Consider the following 18753-nt stretch of genomic DNA (forward strand, 5'->3'; position numbering starts at 1 on the left):
AAACCCTGAGGTAAAAAATTTTTAAATGCATTTACTTATCCCTAAAAATCACTTGGTTTCATTTTCTTTCATAAAGATAGTAAAAAGCAGGGCTTCCCTGGTGGCGCAGTGATTAAGAATCTGCCTGCCAAGGCAGGGAGTATGGATTCGAGCCCTGGTCCAGGAAGATCCCACAGGCCGCGGAGCAACTAAGCCCATGTGCCACAACTACTGAGCCTGCACTGTAGAGCCCACAAGCCACAACTACTGAGCCCATGCACCTAGAGCCTGTGCTCTGCAACAAGAGAAGCTACTGCAATGAGAAGCCCGTGCACCGCAAGGAAGAGTAGCCCCCACTCGCTGCAACTAGAGAAAGCTCGCGCGCAGCAACCAAGACCCAATGCAGCCAAAGATGAAAAAGGAAAGGAAGGAAGGAAGGTAGGAAGGAAGGAAAGAAAGAAAGAAGGAAGGAAGGAAGGAAGGAAGGAAAGAAAGAAAGAAAGAAAGAAAGAAAGAAAGAAAGAAAGAAAGAAAGAAAGAGAAAGAAAAGGAAGGAAAGAAAGAAAGAAAGAAAAGGAAGGAAGGAAAGAAAGAAAAGAAAGAAAGAAAGAAAAAAGAAAAAAGAAATAGTGAAAAGCAGCCTATAGGGGAAAAGCATTTGGTACAGCCACCCTGTTTTATACATATTCACAAATACATTCATGACAAAGTACACACGATGAATGATTTTTACTTAGTTGCATTTTTTTCAAAGGAAGAATCTTTATTTCCACATAATTAAATCTAATGACTTTTAATCACAATCATTGTAAATATCAAAGAATTGCCTGCACCTTGAAGGTTCTTGAACTTTTTGAAATTGCCTTTTTAAAAAGGAACATGGGGTGGCTGCTGGAAGGTTTTCTTCTCGATTTACAACTCAGGCATAGATTTAAGGATAGTGTTATTACCAGACACAATCCCTAAACAGAGTTGCATTGCTTCCTGGGTGCCACAAGCTTGTTGCAGACTGATCTTCAACTGGGAACAAATAACAATGTAGCTCTGTGTCCTTGTTAGATTTCAGCAGGATTTGAAACATGTTTCTTCTTCTAGGCAAAAATGGGATAAAGAAAGGTGGTGTTGCTTGTCCTTTGATAACTTTCCTCCACTTGGCCAGAGGACCACAAATCCCAGTTATCATTGCTTTTCCTTAAAAACAAAATACAACTTATTAAAAGAGCAATTCTGAAAGATCCACAATAAATCACTTGTTTTGAAAATTGAACCAGTCCAACAGCCTCTAAATCAACCATCTACTTGTTCTTTTCTGAAGAAAACAAAAATCATTTATTGTCCATGAGGTCACAGTGAGCGACTGACCACGGAAAACCCTAAATCAGGAAATAGGGTCTCCTTTACCAGGTTAGTTCACATTCCAGAAATAATCAAGTCTAATTCCTGTACTTCACTCTACCAAATAAGATTTCTTCACTGACATTTTTTCCCCTTACCAGTCATTGCATATACAGTAGTCCCCCTTATCTGTGGGGGGTACATTTCCCCGGTGGATGCCTCAAACTGTGGCTAGTACTGACCCTATCTATAATACATTTTTCTCTACTTACGATAAAACTTAATTTATAACTTAGGCATAGTGAAAGATTAACAACAATAATAAAATAGAATTATGATAATATACTGTAATAAAAGTTGTATGAATGTGGTTTCTCTCTCTCAAAATATCTTTTCCATCTTAATTAAACACTTATCATGCATTGTGACTATAACTTTTGCAGTTTGAGGTAGGACAGCAAAACTAGCATGCCTTTCTTTTTCCTTCTTCACAATTACCTTAGATCTTAGCAACCTCAGCATATGATTTTCTTTTTCTTTCCCATAGAGTAGGGAGCTTTTACCCTTTTACTTAAAGGAAGCATTTTACCGCTTCTCTTTGGCATATCCAGATTGCCAGAATCACTATTCTTGCACTTTGGAGCCATTATTAGGTAAAATAAATGTAACCTGAACACAAGCACTGCGATGCCATGACAGTTGATCTGATAACCTAGATGGCTACTAAGTAACGAAAGGGAGGGATCCAGCTGACAAAGGGATGATTCATATCCAGGGTGGGATGGAGTAGGAGGGCATGAGCTTTCATTATGCTATTCAGAATGGCAAAACATCTTAAACTTAGGAATTGCTTTTTGGGGGGGGAAGAAAATACAGGTTTTATTCTCCAGTTGTTTCACTTTTCCTAAAATCTTGACATGTTTGAGCCTCTTTCTATTTAAGGATGAAACAGTTCAGCACACAGCAAAAAAAATCTCAAGAACGGTGTCAGTTGGACCACAAAGCATTGAAGAAAAGGCTTAATGCAGTTCCCAAACTTTTTCATTAGGATCTAAGAGCCATTTTTGCAAAAGAATCTCCATTTCATATCAAAGTTGCTTGTCTCCTTAATTCAAAACCCACGCCATTTTTGCAAAAGAATCTCCACTTCACATCAAAGTTACTTGTCTCCTTAATTCAAAACCCACGCCAATGAAACATAATTTGAGTAGTGTATGTTGGTATGCATAATAATTATGATTCAAAGAAAACTATATCTAGTATATTCTAGGTGTTTTGTGGAGGCCACTGTGAAACAAAGAATTTGAAGTAAACAATTACAAAATACAAAAATAAAAAAAACAGGGTGTCTATTTTTCCTCCAAATTCCTGGTTTAATAAGAGCTTGTTTATTTTGAGAAAAAAAGGTCCCAAACATCAGGCTGTTCACAAAAAAACCCACCATATCAACTTTAGAAAACAAATCTTAAGACTGTTACACTAATTATTTTTCTAGAGGATGCATCTGACATGCCAACTCTCATTCACAAAAATACATTGTTACATTTGTGTTGAACAGCCACACACAGCACTCTTATGTGGGGTATAACATGCATACCTCTAATTCAAAGCTGCTCTCAGGTGCTACTCAACTAATGAGATTGCCTTTATAGTTAGAGAAGCAACTACTGAACTCATGTATGAATGGAAAGAACTGTACTCCCTGCATAACAAGAGATTATTTTGGAGATAGATGATAAAAACCATACATCCTTTTTATTGTTAAGTCATAAAGAGGTATGAAAATTAAAAGCAAAAATTACAGGGTAAGGCTCAACATAACTACTAGGAGCATCAAAGGAAGTGAAAACGGGACTAGGCACAGGGCAATGTGAATTAATGAACATGGGAAGGACAAGGATGGGGAGAACAGTGAGCATGTGCTGAAGATACTAGAGGAGGGATCTGGTGAAAATTTTGATCTTAGAAAAGTGCCTAGGTAAAGAAATAATGGGAAAAAACTTCTAAACCCCACTATGTGCTTAAGAGTCATCCTCGACATTGGCGCTGTCTCTGTCATCCTCTTCTTCCTCAGCCTGTTTTTCATCATCCTTGGTCAACTTCAGCTGGTCATCCCCCCGATCTTCATTATCATCATCATCCAGTAGGTCCCCCTCCTCAGCAGAGTCATCTGCATCTCCTCAGACTCCATCTTCACCTTAGTCTCATCTTTCTTCAGGGAGCTGCTGCTCTCCTCCTCTACTGACTTATCATTCTTCATCTCTACTCCTTGTTTGCTCTGTTCCTTTTCAGTTTTTTCCAGGCTTTCCAGTAGAGAATCCACTTTTTGTTTTATCTGGGTCAACTCCTTCTTAATGGTCTGAAGGTCATCTCCTTTCAACTTTCCAGACTTAGAAGAAGATCCCCGCTGTCCACTCTTAGAATTGAAGCCACTTTTGCCCCTTTGTGAGGTGTTTCTTGATACACGCTGGCATTTTGAGAGCACTACAGCCCGAGCAGTAGGAGGAGGAGGAACACGTGCTGGGTAACTGTACATCCTGTCATAATAATCCCGTTGAAAGTCATAGTCCAAGTCAAAAGGGGAGCTGAGTAGAGGGGATGGAGAAGGGTGTTCTGGTACTGACCCATACATCTCCACTGCAGATCATTTCATACCTGCTTTTTCTTGGTTCACTTTTGGCTCTGCAGCCAGATTAATATCTAAAACCTGGCAGCAATCATTCTGCCATCCTCTCCTGCCACAGCAGCCCAGGCATTTCTCTCATTAAGATATTGAATGAAGGCAAAGCCTTTATGAACAGAGCAACCCACAATTTTGCCATATTTCGAGAAGATTGCCTCCACATCAGATTTCTTGACCACAGGAGTATTGAGATTCCCCATGAATACACGAGAGTTCATGGAGTGAGGACCTATCTTGTTGGTAACATTGCTGGCCATTGTCTTTGATGGTAACGTGCCTCACAAAGCTGAAAAATGTACCTGAAGATCAAAGAAATCTCACAGGAGCAGGAGGGAGAAGAGATTCGGTTCTGAATCTCCTACTCCCAGGTTCTACGTGGAGAAGCCAACTGCTGCTCGAGGTCGGCAACGTGGCCACAACTGCTCAGTCTTCACCTTTTCACAAAATGGCCCCCAAGACTCCTCTCAGGAATTGTTTATTTCTGGAATTTTCCATGTAATATTTTCAGGCCACTGTTGACCTCAAGTAACTGAAACCATGGAAGTCAAAACCTCAGATAAGGGAGAACTACTGTAATAAGTGTTAGGTTGCTATACGCTTTCCTTTTCTGTGAAAGTGGAGTATTTTGTTATATTCAACATTCTAATTAGTCTTTAGCTGGTGTGGTGGGCAGAAAAATTCTACAAAAATCTGTTGACCAGTGGAATTTTCAGGCTAATGCTTTTTCTTTTTGCATTTTAATTGTAATGAGGATTTATTTATTTATTTAATTGAAGTGTAGTTGGTTTACAATGTTATGGTAATTACTTCTGTACAGCAAAGTGATTCAGTTTATATATATATATATATATACACACACACACACGCATTCTTTTTAAAATATTCTTTTCCATTATGACTTATCCCAGGACATTGAATATAGTTCCCTGTGCTAGACAGTAGGACTTTGTTGTTTATCCATTCTCTATAAAAAAGCTTATATCTGCTCACCCCAACCTCCCACTCCATCCCTCCCCCAACCCCCTCCCCCTTGGTGACCACCACTCTGTTCTCTATGTCCATGAGTCTGCTTCTGTTCCATAGATAGGTTCGTTTGTGTCATATTTTAGATTCCACATATTTTGAATTAATTTTTAAATTGGAGTATAGTTGATTTACAATGTTTTGTTAGTTTCTGCTGTACAGCAAAGTGAGTCAGTTACACATATACATATATCCACTCTTTTTTAGATTCTGTTCCCATATAGGTCATTACAGAATAGTGTTGAATAGAGTTCCCTGTGCTATACAGTAAGTTCTTATTAGTTACCTATTTTATATGTAGTAGTGTGTATTATGTCAATCGCATTTTCCCAATTTATCCCTCCCCACCTTTTCGCTTGGTAACCATAAGTTTATTTTCTATATCTGTGACTCAATTTCTGTTTTGTAAATAGGTTCATTTGTACCATTTTTTTAAGATTCCACATATAAGTGATATCATATGATATTTGTCGTTGTCTGATTTACTTCACTTAGTATGATAATCTCTAGTTGCATCAGTGTTGCTGCAAATGGCATTATTTTGTTCTTTTTTATGGCTGAGTGGTATTCCTTTGTATACATGTACTACATCTTCTTTATCTATTCTTCAGTCAATAGACATTAAGGTTTTTACTATGTCTTGGCTATTGTGCTGCTATGAACATAGGGGTGCATATATCTTTTTGAATTATAGTTTTGTCCAGATATATGCCCAGGAGTGGGATTGCTGGATCGTACAGTAATTCTATTTTTAGTTTTCTGAGGAACCTCCATACTCTTTTCCATAGTGGCTGCACCAACTTACATTCTCACCAGCAGTGTAGGAGGGTTCCCTTTTCTGCACATCCTCTCCAGCATTTGTTATTCATAGACTTTAAAAAAAATTTATTGAGCTATAGTTGATTTACAATGTTTGTAGACTTTTTAATGATGGCCATTCTGACTGGTGTGAGGTGGTACCTCATTGTAGCTTTGATTTGCATTTCTCTAATAATTAGCAATTTTGAGCATCTTTTCATGTCAGGCCAGCACCTTTAAGTGCACACACACACACACACACACACACACACACACATAAATATGCTTGCATGCATGTTTGCATATACATGCACATACACAAACCTCTTGATTTCTTCACATCATACAAAAGAGCCAAATAAAATACAATGCCTACTAATATCCAGGCTTCTAATTGCTTTTCTGAGGTAGAAAATGAGGGTAGTTAAGGCATTTGTAGCAATCAGAATAGAGAATGCTAATTTACCTGTCCTTTCTCAATTGCAAACATTCTTGCATACCTCCTTCTCCTGCTTACGCCCCTACCACCACTGCACTGCCATATCATTCCACACATATTAATAAAAGTAATCCACCTTGTTTGTTTTGAATAATTATTTTCACTTCCTTATACAAACACACAGACATACACACTCTTAAGAGCTTTTTTTAAAAAAAAACAAAACAACTTGCATTGTGCATGACCAAATGTGTGGCATCTGACTGTGAGGATCATTTTTAAACAGATGGTAAAGTAGCAAATTAGTTCAAATGTAGACATCAGAATATAATGCTGGAAAACATTCACAGATGTGGATTATGACAATCCTGATGACTCAGACCCATTGGCCAGTTGTTTCTGGTCAGAGTGCAATGATTTGCCGGGTGACAATTTTTAAAAATCAGCAACTTTGTATTTTGGGAATATACTGTGGATATTAGAAAGGAGTCTTTCCTACAAACCCCACACAACACACCTCATCCTTTCTTTTCTTTTCTTTTCTTTTTTGCGGTACGCGGGCCTCTCACTGTTGTGGCCTCTCCTGTTGCGGAGCACAGGCTCCGGACGCGCAGGCTCAGTGGCCATGGCTCATGGGCCCAGCCGCTCCGCGGCATGTGGGATCTTCCCAGACTGGGGCACGAACCTGTGTCCCCTGCATCGGCAGGCGGACTCTCAACCACTGCACCACCAGGGAAACCCCTCATCCTTTCTTGAATTTGCATCGTTTTCTCTTGACAACCAGCTATTCTTCATTGACATTTGTAACAGGTTAATGAAGACTCTTCACAGCCTGGCCTATGTCCACCTTTCCCAGCCCCCGCTCTTTCCATTTGGTCCTAAGCAGGTCATATTTCACTAGTATTGATTCACTCTCCAAATAGGCTGTGCTGGTTCTTGTCTTCCTCTGGGCCTTTGCAGATGCAATTCCCAACATAGGATGTACTCCCCACTTTTCTCAACTAGAAAATTCCTAGTTATCAATCTAAATGTGCTTCTTGTATTACCTCTCCTGTGAAGATTTCCCAGATACCCTACACTAGCGAGGGAGAGTAAAGAACTTCTGTCTCTCTACAGTCTCTATTGCATGGTATTGAAATTATTCTTATGCTCACCTCCTTCCCTGCGCTATGAGTTCTGAAAGGGAAGCAGCTGCATCTTATCATCAATTATTCCCAGCACCTAAAACAGTGTCTGGCATGATTAGACTGTTCATAGGGAGGCACAAGAGGGAGGGGATATGGGGATATATGTATATGAATGGCTGATTCATTTTGTTATACAACATTGTAAAGCAATTATACTCCAATAAAGATGTTAAAAAAATTTTGTGGGAAAAAGAGATAATTTCGTATCTGTGGTGAGATTTTAAGTTTCTTGTGTGTCAAGACTATGTTTTCTTTAATTCTCCTCTATATGAACCAGCAGAATGATTACAGTTACATAAGTACCTAATTAATGTTGCTGCCTTTAGTTGTGAAGGAATGGCAAAAACACAGAACCAGGAGTCAAGAGAATAGGGTTCTGGTCCCTCCTCTGCCAACAATTCAATAAGCAAGTCAGGATAAGTAAGATAATTTTTCTGAACATCAGTGTCCTTTTATGAAAAATGGAGAATGACCACATATTTCTTATTTACCTTACAGGCTGATCAAACACATTTTCTAGGTTGGGAAATGCTTTGTGAAGCAAGAGGTAGTGTAGTATATAGTGAGAATGAGATCACACTCTGGAGTCAAACTGACTCCATTACTTCTTGGCTGTGTGACCTTGGGCACATTAGTTAACATCTCTGAGCCTCAGTTTCCCCATCTGTAAAATGGGGATAATGATGATGTCTACCTCATGAGGTTGCTCTGGAGTTTAAATAATTTGTGTAAAGCACTTAGTACAGTAGCTATACAGAGTAAGTCCAAAAGCAAATGCTAGTTTCTTTTTTTAATTTATAGTTTAATAATTTACAAAAATACAAGGTGTTATTAATACTCATTGATGAATTCCCTTTAAGACCAGTAGAAGGAGAGCCTCCCAGATCTGGAAAAGAGGACACCATACTCTCACTTCCCCTTTCACGGCCTCTTCTCCAGCCAGCTTTAGGCTTTGTTGTCACAGCAAGATAATCTAGAGCAGATGACAATAGATTTCCTTTACAGAATCGGCAACTCATTTGGAAAGCACAGCTTCAAGCTCTGCCCAGTTTTCTCCCTGAATCATCTGAAATATGCCACTTAGAAGATAATATCCCCGTAACATACAGGAAAAGTGTATTTGGACAATTCCCAGGAATGATCTGTTCCCTTTCAACTTGTTGTTGCTTGCCATCTCTGGTCCCAGAAAACTGCCCTAGGCAGTTCTGACTTGTAACTTTTCTGGGATTCTACTTTACCTAAGCTTGGAAACAGGTTTTCAAAAAAATTAATCTGAAACAAAATTAACATTTCTTAATTACAAGACTTGAGGATAACATAAGGCAATTGCAATGAGAAAACATGAAATTCACTTCCTCCGAAGGTCTATTTGCCATGACCTTCACAAGAGTCGTCTATTAGCCATCTTTCTCCTAAACGCTGTATTAGGAGAAAGGTCTGACTTCTCTTTCTCCTATAAGAGACCCTTTGATCATGTCCCACACTGTGTCTTGGGGTTTGGGCTCCTGTTTTCCTGGAATGCATTAGAACACATACTTGCATATCATCCGGAAACATACTCAACTCCATCTGTAGAGTAAGGTGTCCTGTGTTTTGCAGTGCAATCTCCACAACCTGAATCATTCAGTCTTAAAGACTGCAATGTTTGGGACATTAGTCTAAATTTATGTTGGAAAAAAAAGGCTCATAAAATTCCAATTCTACCAAGGATACCCGTACTTTCTGTCTCTGGGCAAAATACATGTCTACATGCCTAAAATGCCTCATTCAAAGTTGTCTGTTCCAAAGTAAAGGAAAGGACTTAACCTAAGAACATATTATAGCTTATTTTTAAGCAGGCACTGCCTTTGACCACTATACTCTCTCTGCCATGTTGAAAGAAAGATTCTGAATCCATCTCCAGGAACAGGAAAAGGTACTGGAAGCTTTAAATGAGCAGTGTCCCTTCTTCATTCCTCTAGGAGAACAACATCTTACCATCAGGAACCAGGCACAGTATTAAGCAACTAAACCTGTCGTCTAATTATGAGGAGAAAGACAAGCTCAGTATCAATTATTTCCTCATTTATTTATTCTTATTTAGAAATGATTTTACATGGTCCTAAGATGAAAACAAGAAGAATGCCAAAGGAATGTTTTCAAACACTCTTGCCAATTTACTTTTAATATACCTAATCGGACAGAAAGTCCTTAAATATAGGCTTTTTTTCTGATATTCTGGAGAGTGTTTTAACAAGACACATTGGGAAAGCTGAAAATAATGAGATCTGCCAGTAAAAACTGTTACTTCCCAAAGAAAGTCTTTCCATATCAGGAGATAACCCTGATGCTAATTTCATCATCAGGGAAAGACACCAAAATATTAGTATACGGTGGATATTGCCAGTGGAGGAAAATGCACTCTGGACCCAGGAGTGGGGCTGGCGGGAGGGACTTGGATCCAAATCCCAGCCCTGCCATTTACCAGCCCTGTGAACTTGAGGAAGTTATTTAACCTATCTTTGCCTAAATTACCTCCTCTATAAAATGAGGATAATGGAAATAAATGCATCACAAGGTTGTGATGAGATTTAATACAGAAGGTATCCACAAAGGTGATCTATATGCTGGCAGGATGCCCAGCATGAACCTCAGTGCCCAATATGCCTTAGCTATTGTTGATGTCATTAGTGCTGCTGCTGTTATTAGGATAAGAAAAAACCTGGCCCAAAAGGAAACAAACCTATTACTGTGATTAGTAAGACACTCTTCCTTTCCCTGGTCCTTTAAGTCCAGTTCCACTCAAATATCACATGGGAGGTCCAGGAATGGGGTAAAAATGGTTCCTGCTTTGTTTTCCCAGAACGTGGGAAAACAAAACAAAGCAAAACAAAAACAGCAAGCTTCTTTGAAATCTTTTGGAATTGGTTCATACCACCTTGTAGGTATCTTCCTTAAAATTCTACTTTGTAATTTTTTATGCCCTTTGAAGTTCATATAAAATCAATATGTAGAAATCAGCTTTATGAGTATTGAATTTATACAAAATATTTCTGTTGGGAATTCTAGTCTCACAAGGCACTGATCCGTGATTTTTATTCCTGTTAGAATAAATGGATGTGGTGTTTTATTATACTTGTTGAATAGTGGCTAAAAGACCATGAAAAATCCAAATAATCCAGGAACGGCTGTCTTCAAGTCCCTTGGGAAGAAAACGGATGGCTTGCTAAGAGCCTTTAAAGATCAACAGGTGCTAAGACATTTGTTTTGACCTGTTAAATTTATACTGGCTTCACAGCTTTCAAGACTCTCCCGCTGTCTGCGTTGCTGCTGTCTAGCAGCCGCAGGCTGGAAATGATTAAATTTTCCTGCATATGTTAAGTGGGTAGATGATTAAATGAGAACGAATACGTTACTAGATGGTTCCACCCTGGGTCTTGCATTGCTGCTTGTTCAGTGCTATTTATGACCAGCATTTTTGTTATTGTTGTTGATATGAACAAACAGCTGAGGAATAAGAGTGGAATTTACGATCCTTGTGGAAGAGTCTTGGGGACTTGGGAGCAGCTCCTACCCCAAGCTTCCCCAACTGGCCCTAAGCAAGTGAAAGATCATGAAGTGTCTCCATTCCAGCACACTCCTCCAGCACAACAATGACATCCTGATGCGGAAGGCTGCTGGAGGAAGGAAGCTGCATGTGTGAAGCGGTAAATAAAGGCCAGGCTTCCTGGGGGCGGGGGCAGTGAATCACAGCAGGGCTTTGCTTGGGAAGAGGCGGCATGAACATGATAGACATTGTCTTGTATGGGTGTAAATCTGTGAGTTTTTTAATGGACTGTGTAACTGGGCCGCATGCATTCACTATGGTAGCCAATTGTGTGCTGCATAAGCCTTTGTCTTTACTGCTGTGTAACAATGCAAGATGCAGCTGTTGGGTCCCTGGTGGCAGATGGCGGTCAAAAGTTCGGGAAGCAGTACCAAGTTTGGAAAAATCAAAAAAGAGGTTTCAACAACTGTTGAGATGCTTTAAATTTACTACTCCTCCAAACACAAACTCTCACAGAAACAAAGTTAAAAGAAACTAGAAAAACAAGGTTAGGGCATTTCTTTTGAACGACAGGGGCCTAATTTGTGTCTTTAGGTGGGCACGCAGGCATATAATCAGTCATATGATGTTATATCTTACAAAACAAAAATTTAAATAATTTTTGTTTTCAACAAGACAGTTTTTTTGTGTGTGCCCAAAGTGTAACTGAGGATCCTTGGTGAATTTCTTGATTTGGAAAGTTTATTAATACCATCTATCTTAGCCCTTTGGGGCTGCTATGACAAAATACCACAGTCCGGGTGGCTTACGAACAACAACGATTTATTTCTCACAGTTCTGGAGGCTGGGAAGTTCAGTATCAAGGTACCAGCATGATCATTTTCTGGTCATGAACTTCTTCCTGGTTCATAGCCCATGCCTTCACCCTGTGTCCTCAATGGTAAATGGGGCTAGAGATCTCTCTGGATATCTCTTTAATAGGAGCACTAATGCCATTCAAGTGGGCTTCACCCTCATGACCTAATCACCTCCCATAGGTCTCACCTCTTAATAAAATCACTTTAAAACCAACATATGAATTTGAGGGGAGCACCATATTTTCCTCTGAGAGAGAGTTCTGCCTGTCATGAAAGCTCATCCAAAGTAAAATAAAGTTCACAAATAGGAAAGATGAGAATTAACCAAATAGGGTGTTAATTTTAGAGAAAAAAGACATTCAAAGGACAGAGTGAAGAATAGAAGTAAATATACATATGTTTTTTAAGTGGCTATAGACAATATTTATTTAATTCCGTATTGAGCTCAGAAATCATATTCTTGTCACAAACTGATCAGTGCTACCCCAGTCTTAGCCTTTCAGTTTGGATAGAATTGCCTATACAGCCAATTCCAGGGGTGAGGGCTGGCCAGCGTAAGCCATTGGGTGAGTCCCATTTCCTAGCCGCAGTGACAGGTGAAGAGACCCAATTCAGGTCAGACAGTTGCAAGAAAATATTTACTGGGAATTCTGGGAAAGGAGCTTCCTTTCCTCATCCATCTCTATGAGAGATGCTTGCTCTTTCTGTGTAGGCTGTGGTCTGATCATGTCAGGCTTCAAACTGCTCCCTGGATGGGAGCCAACCATGAGGATAAAGTTGATTCACAGAGGGACTGAGAGCTGAGAGCAGGTCATAAACTTTTTGTTTTTCTTTTTTTAAGCTTAACCGCATACCTTGGTAATGTGGTCTGCAATGGAACTAAGCTTGCTCATTGTTATTTTGGGTGCTATTATTGTCTTCTTCCCTATCTAGGTTATGAATAAAATCATTATTCATTTTTAAGGAAGCAGTGCAGTTTTAAAAGCTTAATAAATTCTGCTCTATGTTATGTACCACTTGCTTCTATAAAGCATCACTGTATTTTCTAATTAATCCTCACAAGTTATTCATTAAAGCATCAAATTTACCCTTTTCATATGACATATGAGGAAACTGGATACTCAAGTCTTTGCCTTAAAACACAGGGGAAATCAGTGGCTGAGAGGAGAAAACAGATTTCGTCTTAAGTATTGTATCTATATATTTCATGATAAATCAAACTATTTGGAAAGATCATCATTATATGGACTTCACAATAAAGGGAATGGTGTCTTTGGTTATTTACTATTCTTGGGCTCTACATTCTTATAGAAAAACTAAATATGAAATCCTTTGTTCCTGTCTGATTCCACCTTATACCTTTATAAAGTCTAGTTCCTTTAATAATTCTAGTATATCCTATTACTGATGAAATGACCAGAGGATACTCTGTAAATTACTAGCTTGCTAACAATTAGTCCGATGTTGAAACATCTGTTTTCAGTTCTTTCATAGATTTTATGCCCTTGTAGGCAGTTATAAGTTGAAATGAACAGCACTTTTCTTTTCTACAACATATTTGTAAGCTTTGAAATATAAAGTCCAAATTTATATGCAAATTTTACATTTCAATTATGTTTTCATTAGATTTTCTAGAACTTATTTGGAAAATAATTATAGATTTCTTTGTTACTTTGCAAAATTACTTTGAAATTGTAGTCATATACATAAAAAACCCTAATAAGCTCACTTATATTTTTCTTTCTTCCTTTTTTTTTTTGCGGTACGCGGTCCTCTCACTGTTGTGGCCTCTCCTGTTGCGGAGCACAAGCTCCAGACGCACAGGCTCAGCGGCCATGACTCACGGGCCCAGCCGCTCCGCGGCATGTGGGATCTTCCCGGACCGGGGCACGAACCCGTGTCCCCTGCATCGGCAAGCGGACTCTCAACCACTGCGCCACCAGGGAAGCCCTCTCACTTATATTTTTAAATATCTCATTTAATTTCAAGGCATCTCATAAATCCACACTCTTTAGTATGCTACTTCCCTAAAATTAAAAGAAATTTCAGTTGACATTATTTACATCAAATATATCTACTTACACATCTATTTTATATTTGATTGAAACACCAAAAGCAAATGTTTAATTAACCGTTTTCAGATTAGAATCATTTAAGAAATTTGGAAATCTTAGTTAAAAATTTTAAACTCTAGTTTAAGATCACTTTCAGGAAATATACCAGAGCATATTTATGTTGCTGAGTATGACAAGTACAAAGCCATAAAAGGAGTTTCAATTTTTAAGGATAATTTTATTTTTTATGAAGACCAACAAGAAATATTTCTAAACATTTTATCAGGATTCATATCAATATCGACAGTGTTTTAAAAAGTTCTATTAAACCTTTTGAATCAAGGCAGGGTATTAATTAGTATATGTGTAATAAAATGGAGAAAAAATAATTGTTTTGGTTATGGGGTTAAGTATTTTGAGCAATTACTAAGGGTGTGGAGTGAGACCTCCAAAAGGCATGAAACCTCTAAAGGGTCATTTCCTGGGACTACATTCTAATAGGTGGTTATTTGAACAGAGGATTTCTTTAGCCAACTGAGCAAAATTAGCTTGGAGCCAGAGTTGACTGGTTGGGGCAATAGAGGCCCTGTGTTTAGAAGATGTGTAGGGGAAAAATAAGAGAGAACATTTGTCTCTCTCTATAGAGAACGCTGATGGGGAAAGTTTGTGTTTTCACTGTGTGACATACAATGTGACTTCTGTAATGGAACATCAAACGCTCTAATGAAAAAATAAAATACAAGAACATTTACTCAGAAAAGGATATTGGTAACTCCAGTGCTGGTGAGGATGTGAGGAGAAGCCTTGTTATTGGTAGGAATGAGAATTGCTATAATCTTTTTTTTTTCTTTAACATCTTTATTGGAGTATAATTGCTTTACAATGTTGTCTTAGTTTCTGCTGTATAACAAAGTGAATCAGCTATATGTATACATATATCCCCATATCCCCTCTCTCTTGCGTCTCCCTCCCACCCTCCCTATCCTACTCCTCTAGGTGGTCACAAAGCACAAAGCTGATCTCCCTGTGCCATGCAGCTGCTTCCCACTAGCTATCGATTTTACATTGGGTAGTGTATATATGTCCATGCCACTCTCTCACTTTGTCCCAGCTTACCCTTCCCCCTCCCCGTGTTCTCAAGTCCATTCCCTGTGTCTGTGTCTTTATTCCTTTCCTGCCCCTAGGTTCTTCAGAACCTTTTTTTCGTTTTTAGATTCCATAGATATGTGTTAGCATACGCTATTTGTTTTTCTCTTTCTGACTTACTTCACTCTGTATGACAGACTCTCAGTCCATCCACCTCACTACAAATAACTCAATTTTGTTTCTTTTTATGGCTGAGTAATATTCCATTGTATATATGTGCCACATCTTCTTTATCCATTCATCTGTCGATGGACACTTATGTGTCCATCTATTGGATGTCCTGGCTATTGTAAATAGGGCTGCAATGAACATTGTGGTATTTGACTCTCTTTGAATTATGGTTCTCTCAGGGTATATGCCCAGTAGTGGGAATGCTGCATGGTATGGTAGTTCTATTTTTAGTTTTTTAAGGAACCTCCATACTATTCTCCATAGTGGCTGTATCAGTTTACATTCCCACCAACAGTGCAAGAGGGTTCCCTTTTCTCCACACCTCTGCAGCATTTATTGTTTGTAGATTTTTTGATGATGCCCATTCTGATTGGTGTGAGATGATATCTCATTGTAGTTTTGATTTGCATTTCTCTAATGATTAGTGATGTTGAGCATCCTTTCATATGTTTGTTGACAATTCGTATATCTTCTTTTTAAATTTATTTATTGATTTATTTATGGTTGTGTTGCGTCTTCGTTTCTGTGCGAGGGCTTTCTCTAGTTGTGGCAAGCGGTGGCCACTCTTCATTGTGGTGGGTGGGCCTCTCACTATCGTGGCCTCTCTTGTTGCGGGGCACGGGCTCCAGACGTGCAGGCACAGTAATTGTGGCTCACGGGCCCAGTTGTTCCGTGGCATGTGAGATCGTCCCAGACCAGGGCTCGAACCCGTGTCCCCTGCATTGGCAGGCAGATTCTCAACCACAGCACCACCAGGGAAGCCCTGTGTATCTTCTTTGGAGAATTGTCTATTTAGGTCTTCTGCCCATGTTTGGATTGGTCTGTTTGTTTTTTTGATATTGAGCTGCATGAGCTGCTTGAAAATTTTGGAGATTAATCTTTTGTCAGTTGCTTCCTTTGCAAATATTTTCTCCCATTCTGAGGGTTGTCTTATCATCTTGTTTATGTTTTCCTTTGCTGTGAAAAGGCTTTTAAGTTTCAATAGTTTCATTAGCCATTTGTTTATTTTTGGTTTTATTTCCGTTTCTCAAGGAGGTGGGTCAAAAGGATCTTGCTGTGATTGATGTCACCGAGTGTTCTGCCTGTTTTCATCTAAGACTTTGATGGTGTCTGGCCTTACATTTTGATCCTTAATCCATTTTGAGTTTATTTTTGTGTATAGTGTTAGGGAGTGTTCTAATTTCATTATTTTACATGTAGCTGTGCAGTTTTCCCAGCATCACTTATTGAAGAGGCTGTCTTTTCTCCATTGTACATTCTTGCCTCCTTTATCAAAAATAAGGGGACCATAGGTGCGTGGGTTTACCTCTGGGCTTTCTATCCTGTTCCATTGATCTGTATTTCTGTTTTTGTGCCAGTACCATACTGTCTTGATTACTGTAGCTTTGTAGTATAGTCTGAAGTCAGGGAGGCTGATTCCTCCAGCTCTGTTTTTTTCCCGCAAGACTGCTTTGGCTATTCGGCTATTTTGTGTCTTTTTAGCTTTGGCTATTTTGTATCTCCATACAAATTGTGAAATTTTTTGTTCTAGTTCTGTGAAAAATGCCAGTGGTAGTTTGATAGGGATTGCATTGAATCTGTAGATTGCTTTGGGGAGTATAGTCATTTTCACAATGTCAATTCTTCCAATCCAAGAACATGGTATATCTCTCCATCTGTTTGTATCACCTTTAATTTCTTTCATCAGTGTCTGATAGTTTTCTGCATACAGGTCTTTTGTCTCCTTAGGTAGGTTTATTCCTAGGTATTTTATTCTTTTTGTTGCAATGGTAAATGGGAGTGTTTACTTAATTTCTCCTTCAGAGTTTTCATCATTAGTGTATAGGAATGCAAGAGATTTCTGTGCATTAATATTGTATCCTGCTACTTTATCAAATTCATTGAATACTTCTAGTAGTTTTCTGGTTAGCATCTTTAGGATTCTGTATGTATAGTATCATGTCATCTGCAGTGACAGCTTTACTTCTTTTCCAATTTGGATTCCTTTTATTTCTTTTTCTTCTCTGATTGCAGTGGCTAAAACTTCTAAAAGAATGTTGAATAACAGTGGTGAGAGTGGACATCCTTGTCTTGTTCCTGATCTTAGAGGAAATGGTTTCAGTTTTTCACCATTGAGAACGACATTGCCTGTGGGTTGTCATATATGGCCTTTATCATGTTGAGGTAAGTTCACTCTATGCCTACTTTCTGGAGGGTTTTTTTCATAAATGTGTGTTGAATGTTGTTGAAAGCTTTTTTTGCATCTATTGAGATGATATGGTTTTCCTCCTTCAATTTCTTAATATGGTGTATCACATTGATTGCTTTGTGTATATTGAAGAATGCTTGCATTCCTGGGATAAACCCCACTTGATCATGGTGTATGATCCTTTTAATGTTTTGTTTGGATTCTGTTTGCTAGTATTTTGTTGAGGATTTTTGCATGTATGTTCTTCAGTGATATTGGCCTGTAGTTTTCTTTCTTTGTGACATCTTTGTCTGGTTTTGGTGTCAGGGTGATGGTGGCCTCATAGAATGAGTTTGGGAGTGTTTTTCCCTCTGCTGTATTTTGGAAGAGTTTGAGAAGGATAGGTGTTAGCTCTTCTCTAAATGTTTGAGAGAATTCACCTGTGAAGCCATCTGGTCCTGGGCTTTTGTTTGTTGGAAGATTTTTAATCACAGTCTCAATTTCGTTACTTGTGATTGCTCTGTTTATATTTTCTGTTTCTTCCTGGTTAAGTCTTGGAAGATTGTGCTTTTTTAAGAATGTGTCCATTTCTTCCAGGTTGTCCATTTTAGTGGCATATAGTTTCTCGTAGTAATCTCTCATGATCCTTTGTATTTCTGCAGTGTCAGTTGTTACTTCTCCTTTTTCATTTCTATTTCTATTGAATTAAGTCTTCTGCCTTTATTTTTGATGAGTCTGGCTAAAGGTTTATCAATTTTGTTTATCTTCTCAAAGAAACAGCTTTTAGTTTTATTGATCTTTGTGATTGTTTCCTTCACTTTTTTCATTTATTTCTGATCTGATCTTTATGATTTCTTTCCTTCTGCTACGTTTGGGGTTTTTTGTTCTTCTTTCTCTAATTGCTTTAGGTGTAAGGTTAGGTTGTTTATTTGAGATGTTTCTTGAGGTAGGCTTGTATTGCTATAAACTTCCCTCTTAGAACTTCTTTTGCTGCATCTCATAGGTTTTGGGTGGTTGTGTTTTCATTGTCATTTGTTTCTAGGTGTTTCTTGATTTCCTCTTTGATTTCTTCAGTGATCTCTTGGTTATTTAATAGCGTATTGTTTAGCCTCCTTGTGTTTGTGCATTTTACAGATATTTTCCTGTAATTGATATTTAGTCTCATAGCGTTGTGGTCAGAAAAGATACTTGATATGATTTCAATTTTCTTAAATTTACCAAGGCTGGATTTGTGACCCAATATATGATCTATCTTGGAGAATGTTCCCTGGGCACTTGAGAAGAAAGTGTGTTCTGTCATTTTTGGATGGAATGTCCTATAAATATCAATTAAGTCCATCTTGTTAAATGTATCATTTAAAGCTTGTGTTTCCTTATTTATTTTCATC

The 18753-nt window shown here is 38.5% G+C and overlaps 1 pseudogene across 1 annotated transcript; it reads right to left on the reverse strand.

The window, feature by feature from the left end:
- Positions 1-3333: 3333 nt before the first annotated feature.
- On the reverse strand, positions 3334-4269 carry LOC309834964 (heterogeneous nuclear ribonucleoproteins C1/C2-like; annotated as a pseudogene). The gene has a single exon. The product of its transcript is annotated as a heterogeneous nuclear ribonucleoproteins C1/C2-like (transcript).
- Between the last annotated feature and the right edge of the window lie 14484 nt (positions 4270-18753).

The sequence above is a fragment of the Grampus griseus genome (assembly GCF_964374135.1).
Source record: "Grampus griseus genome assembly, chromosome: 16".
In the NCBI taxonomy this organism is placed as follows: Eukaryota; Metazoa; Chordata; class Mammalia; order Artiodactyla; family Delphinidae; genus Grampus; species Grampus griseus.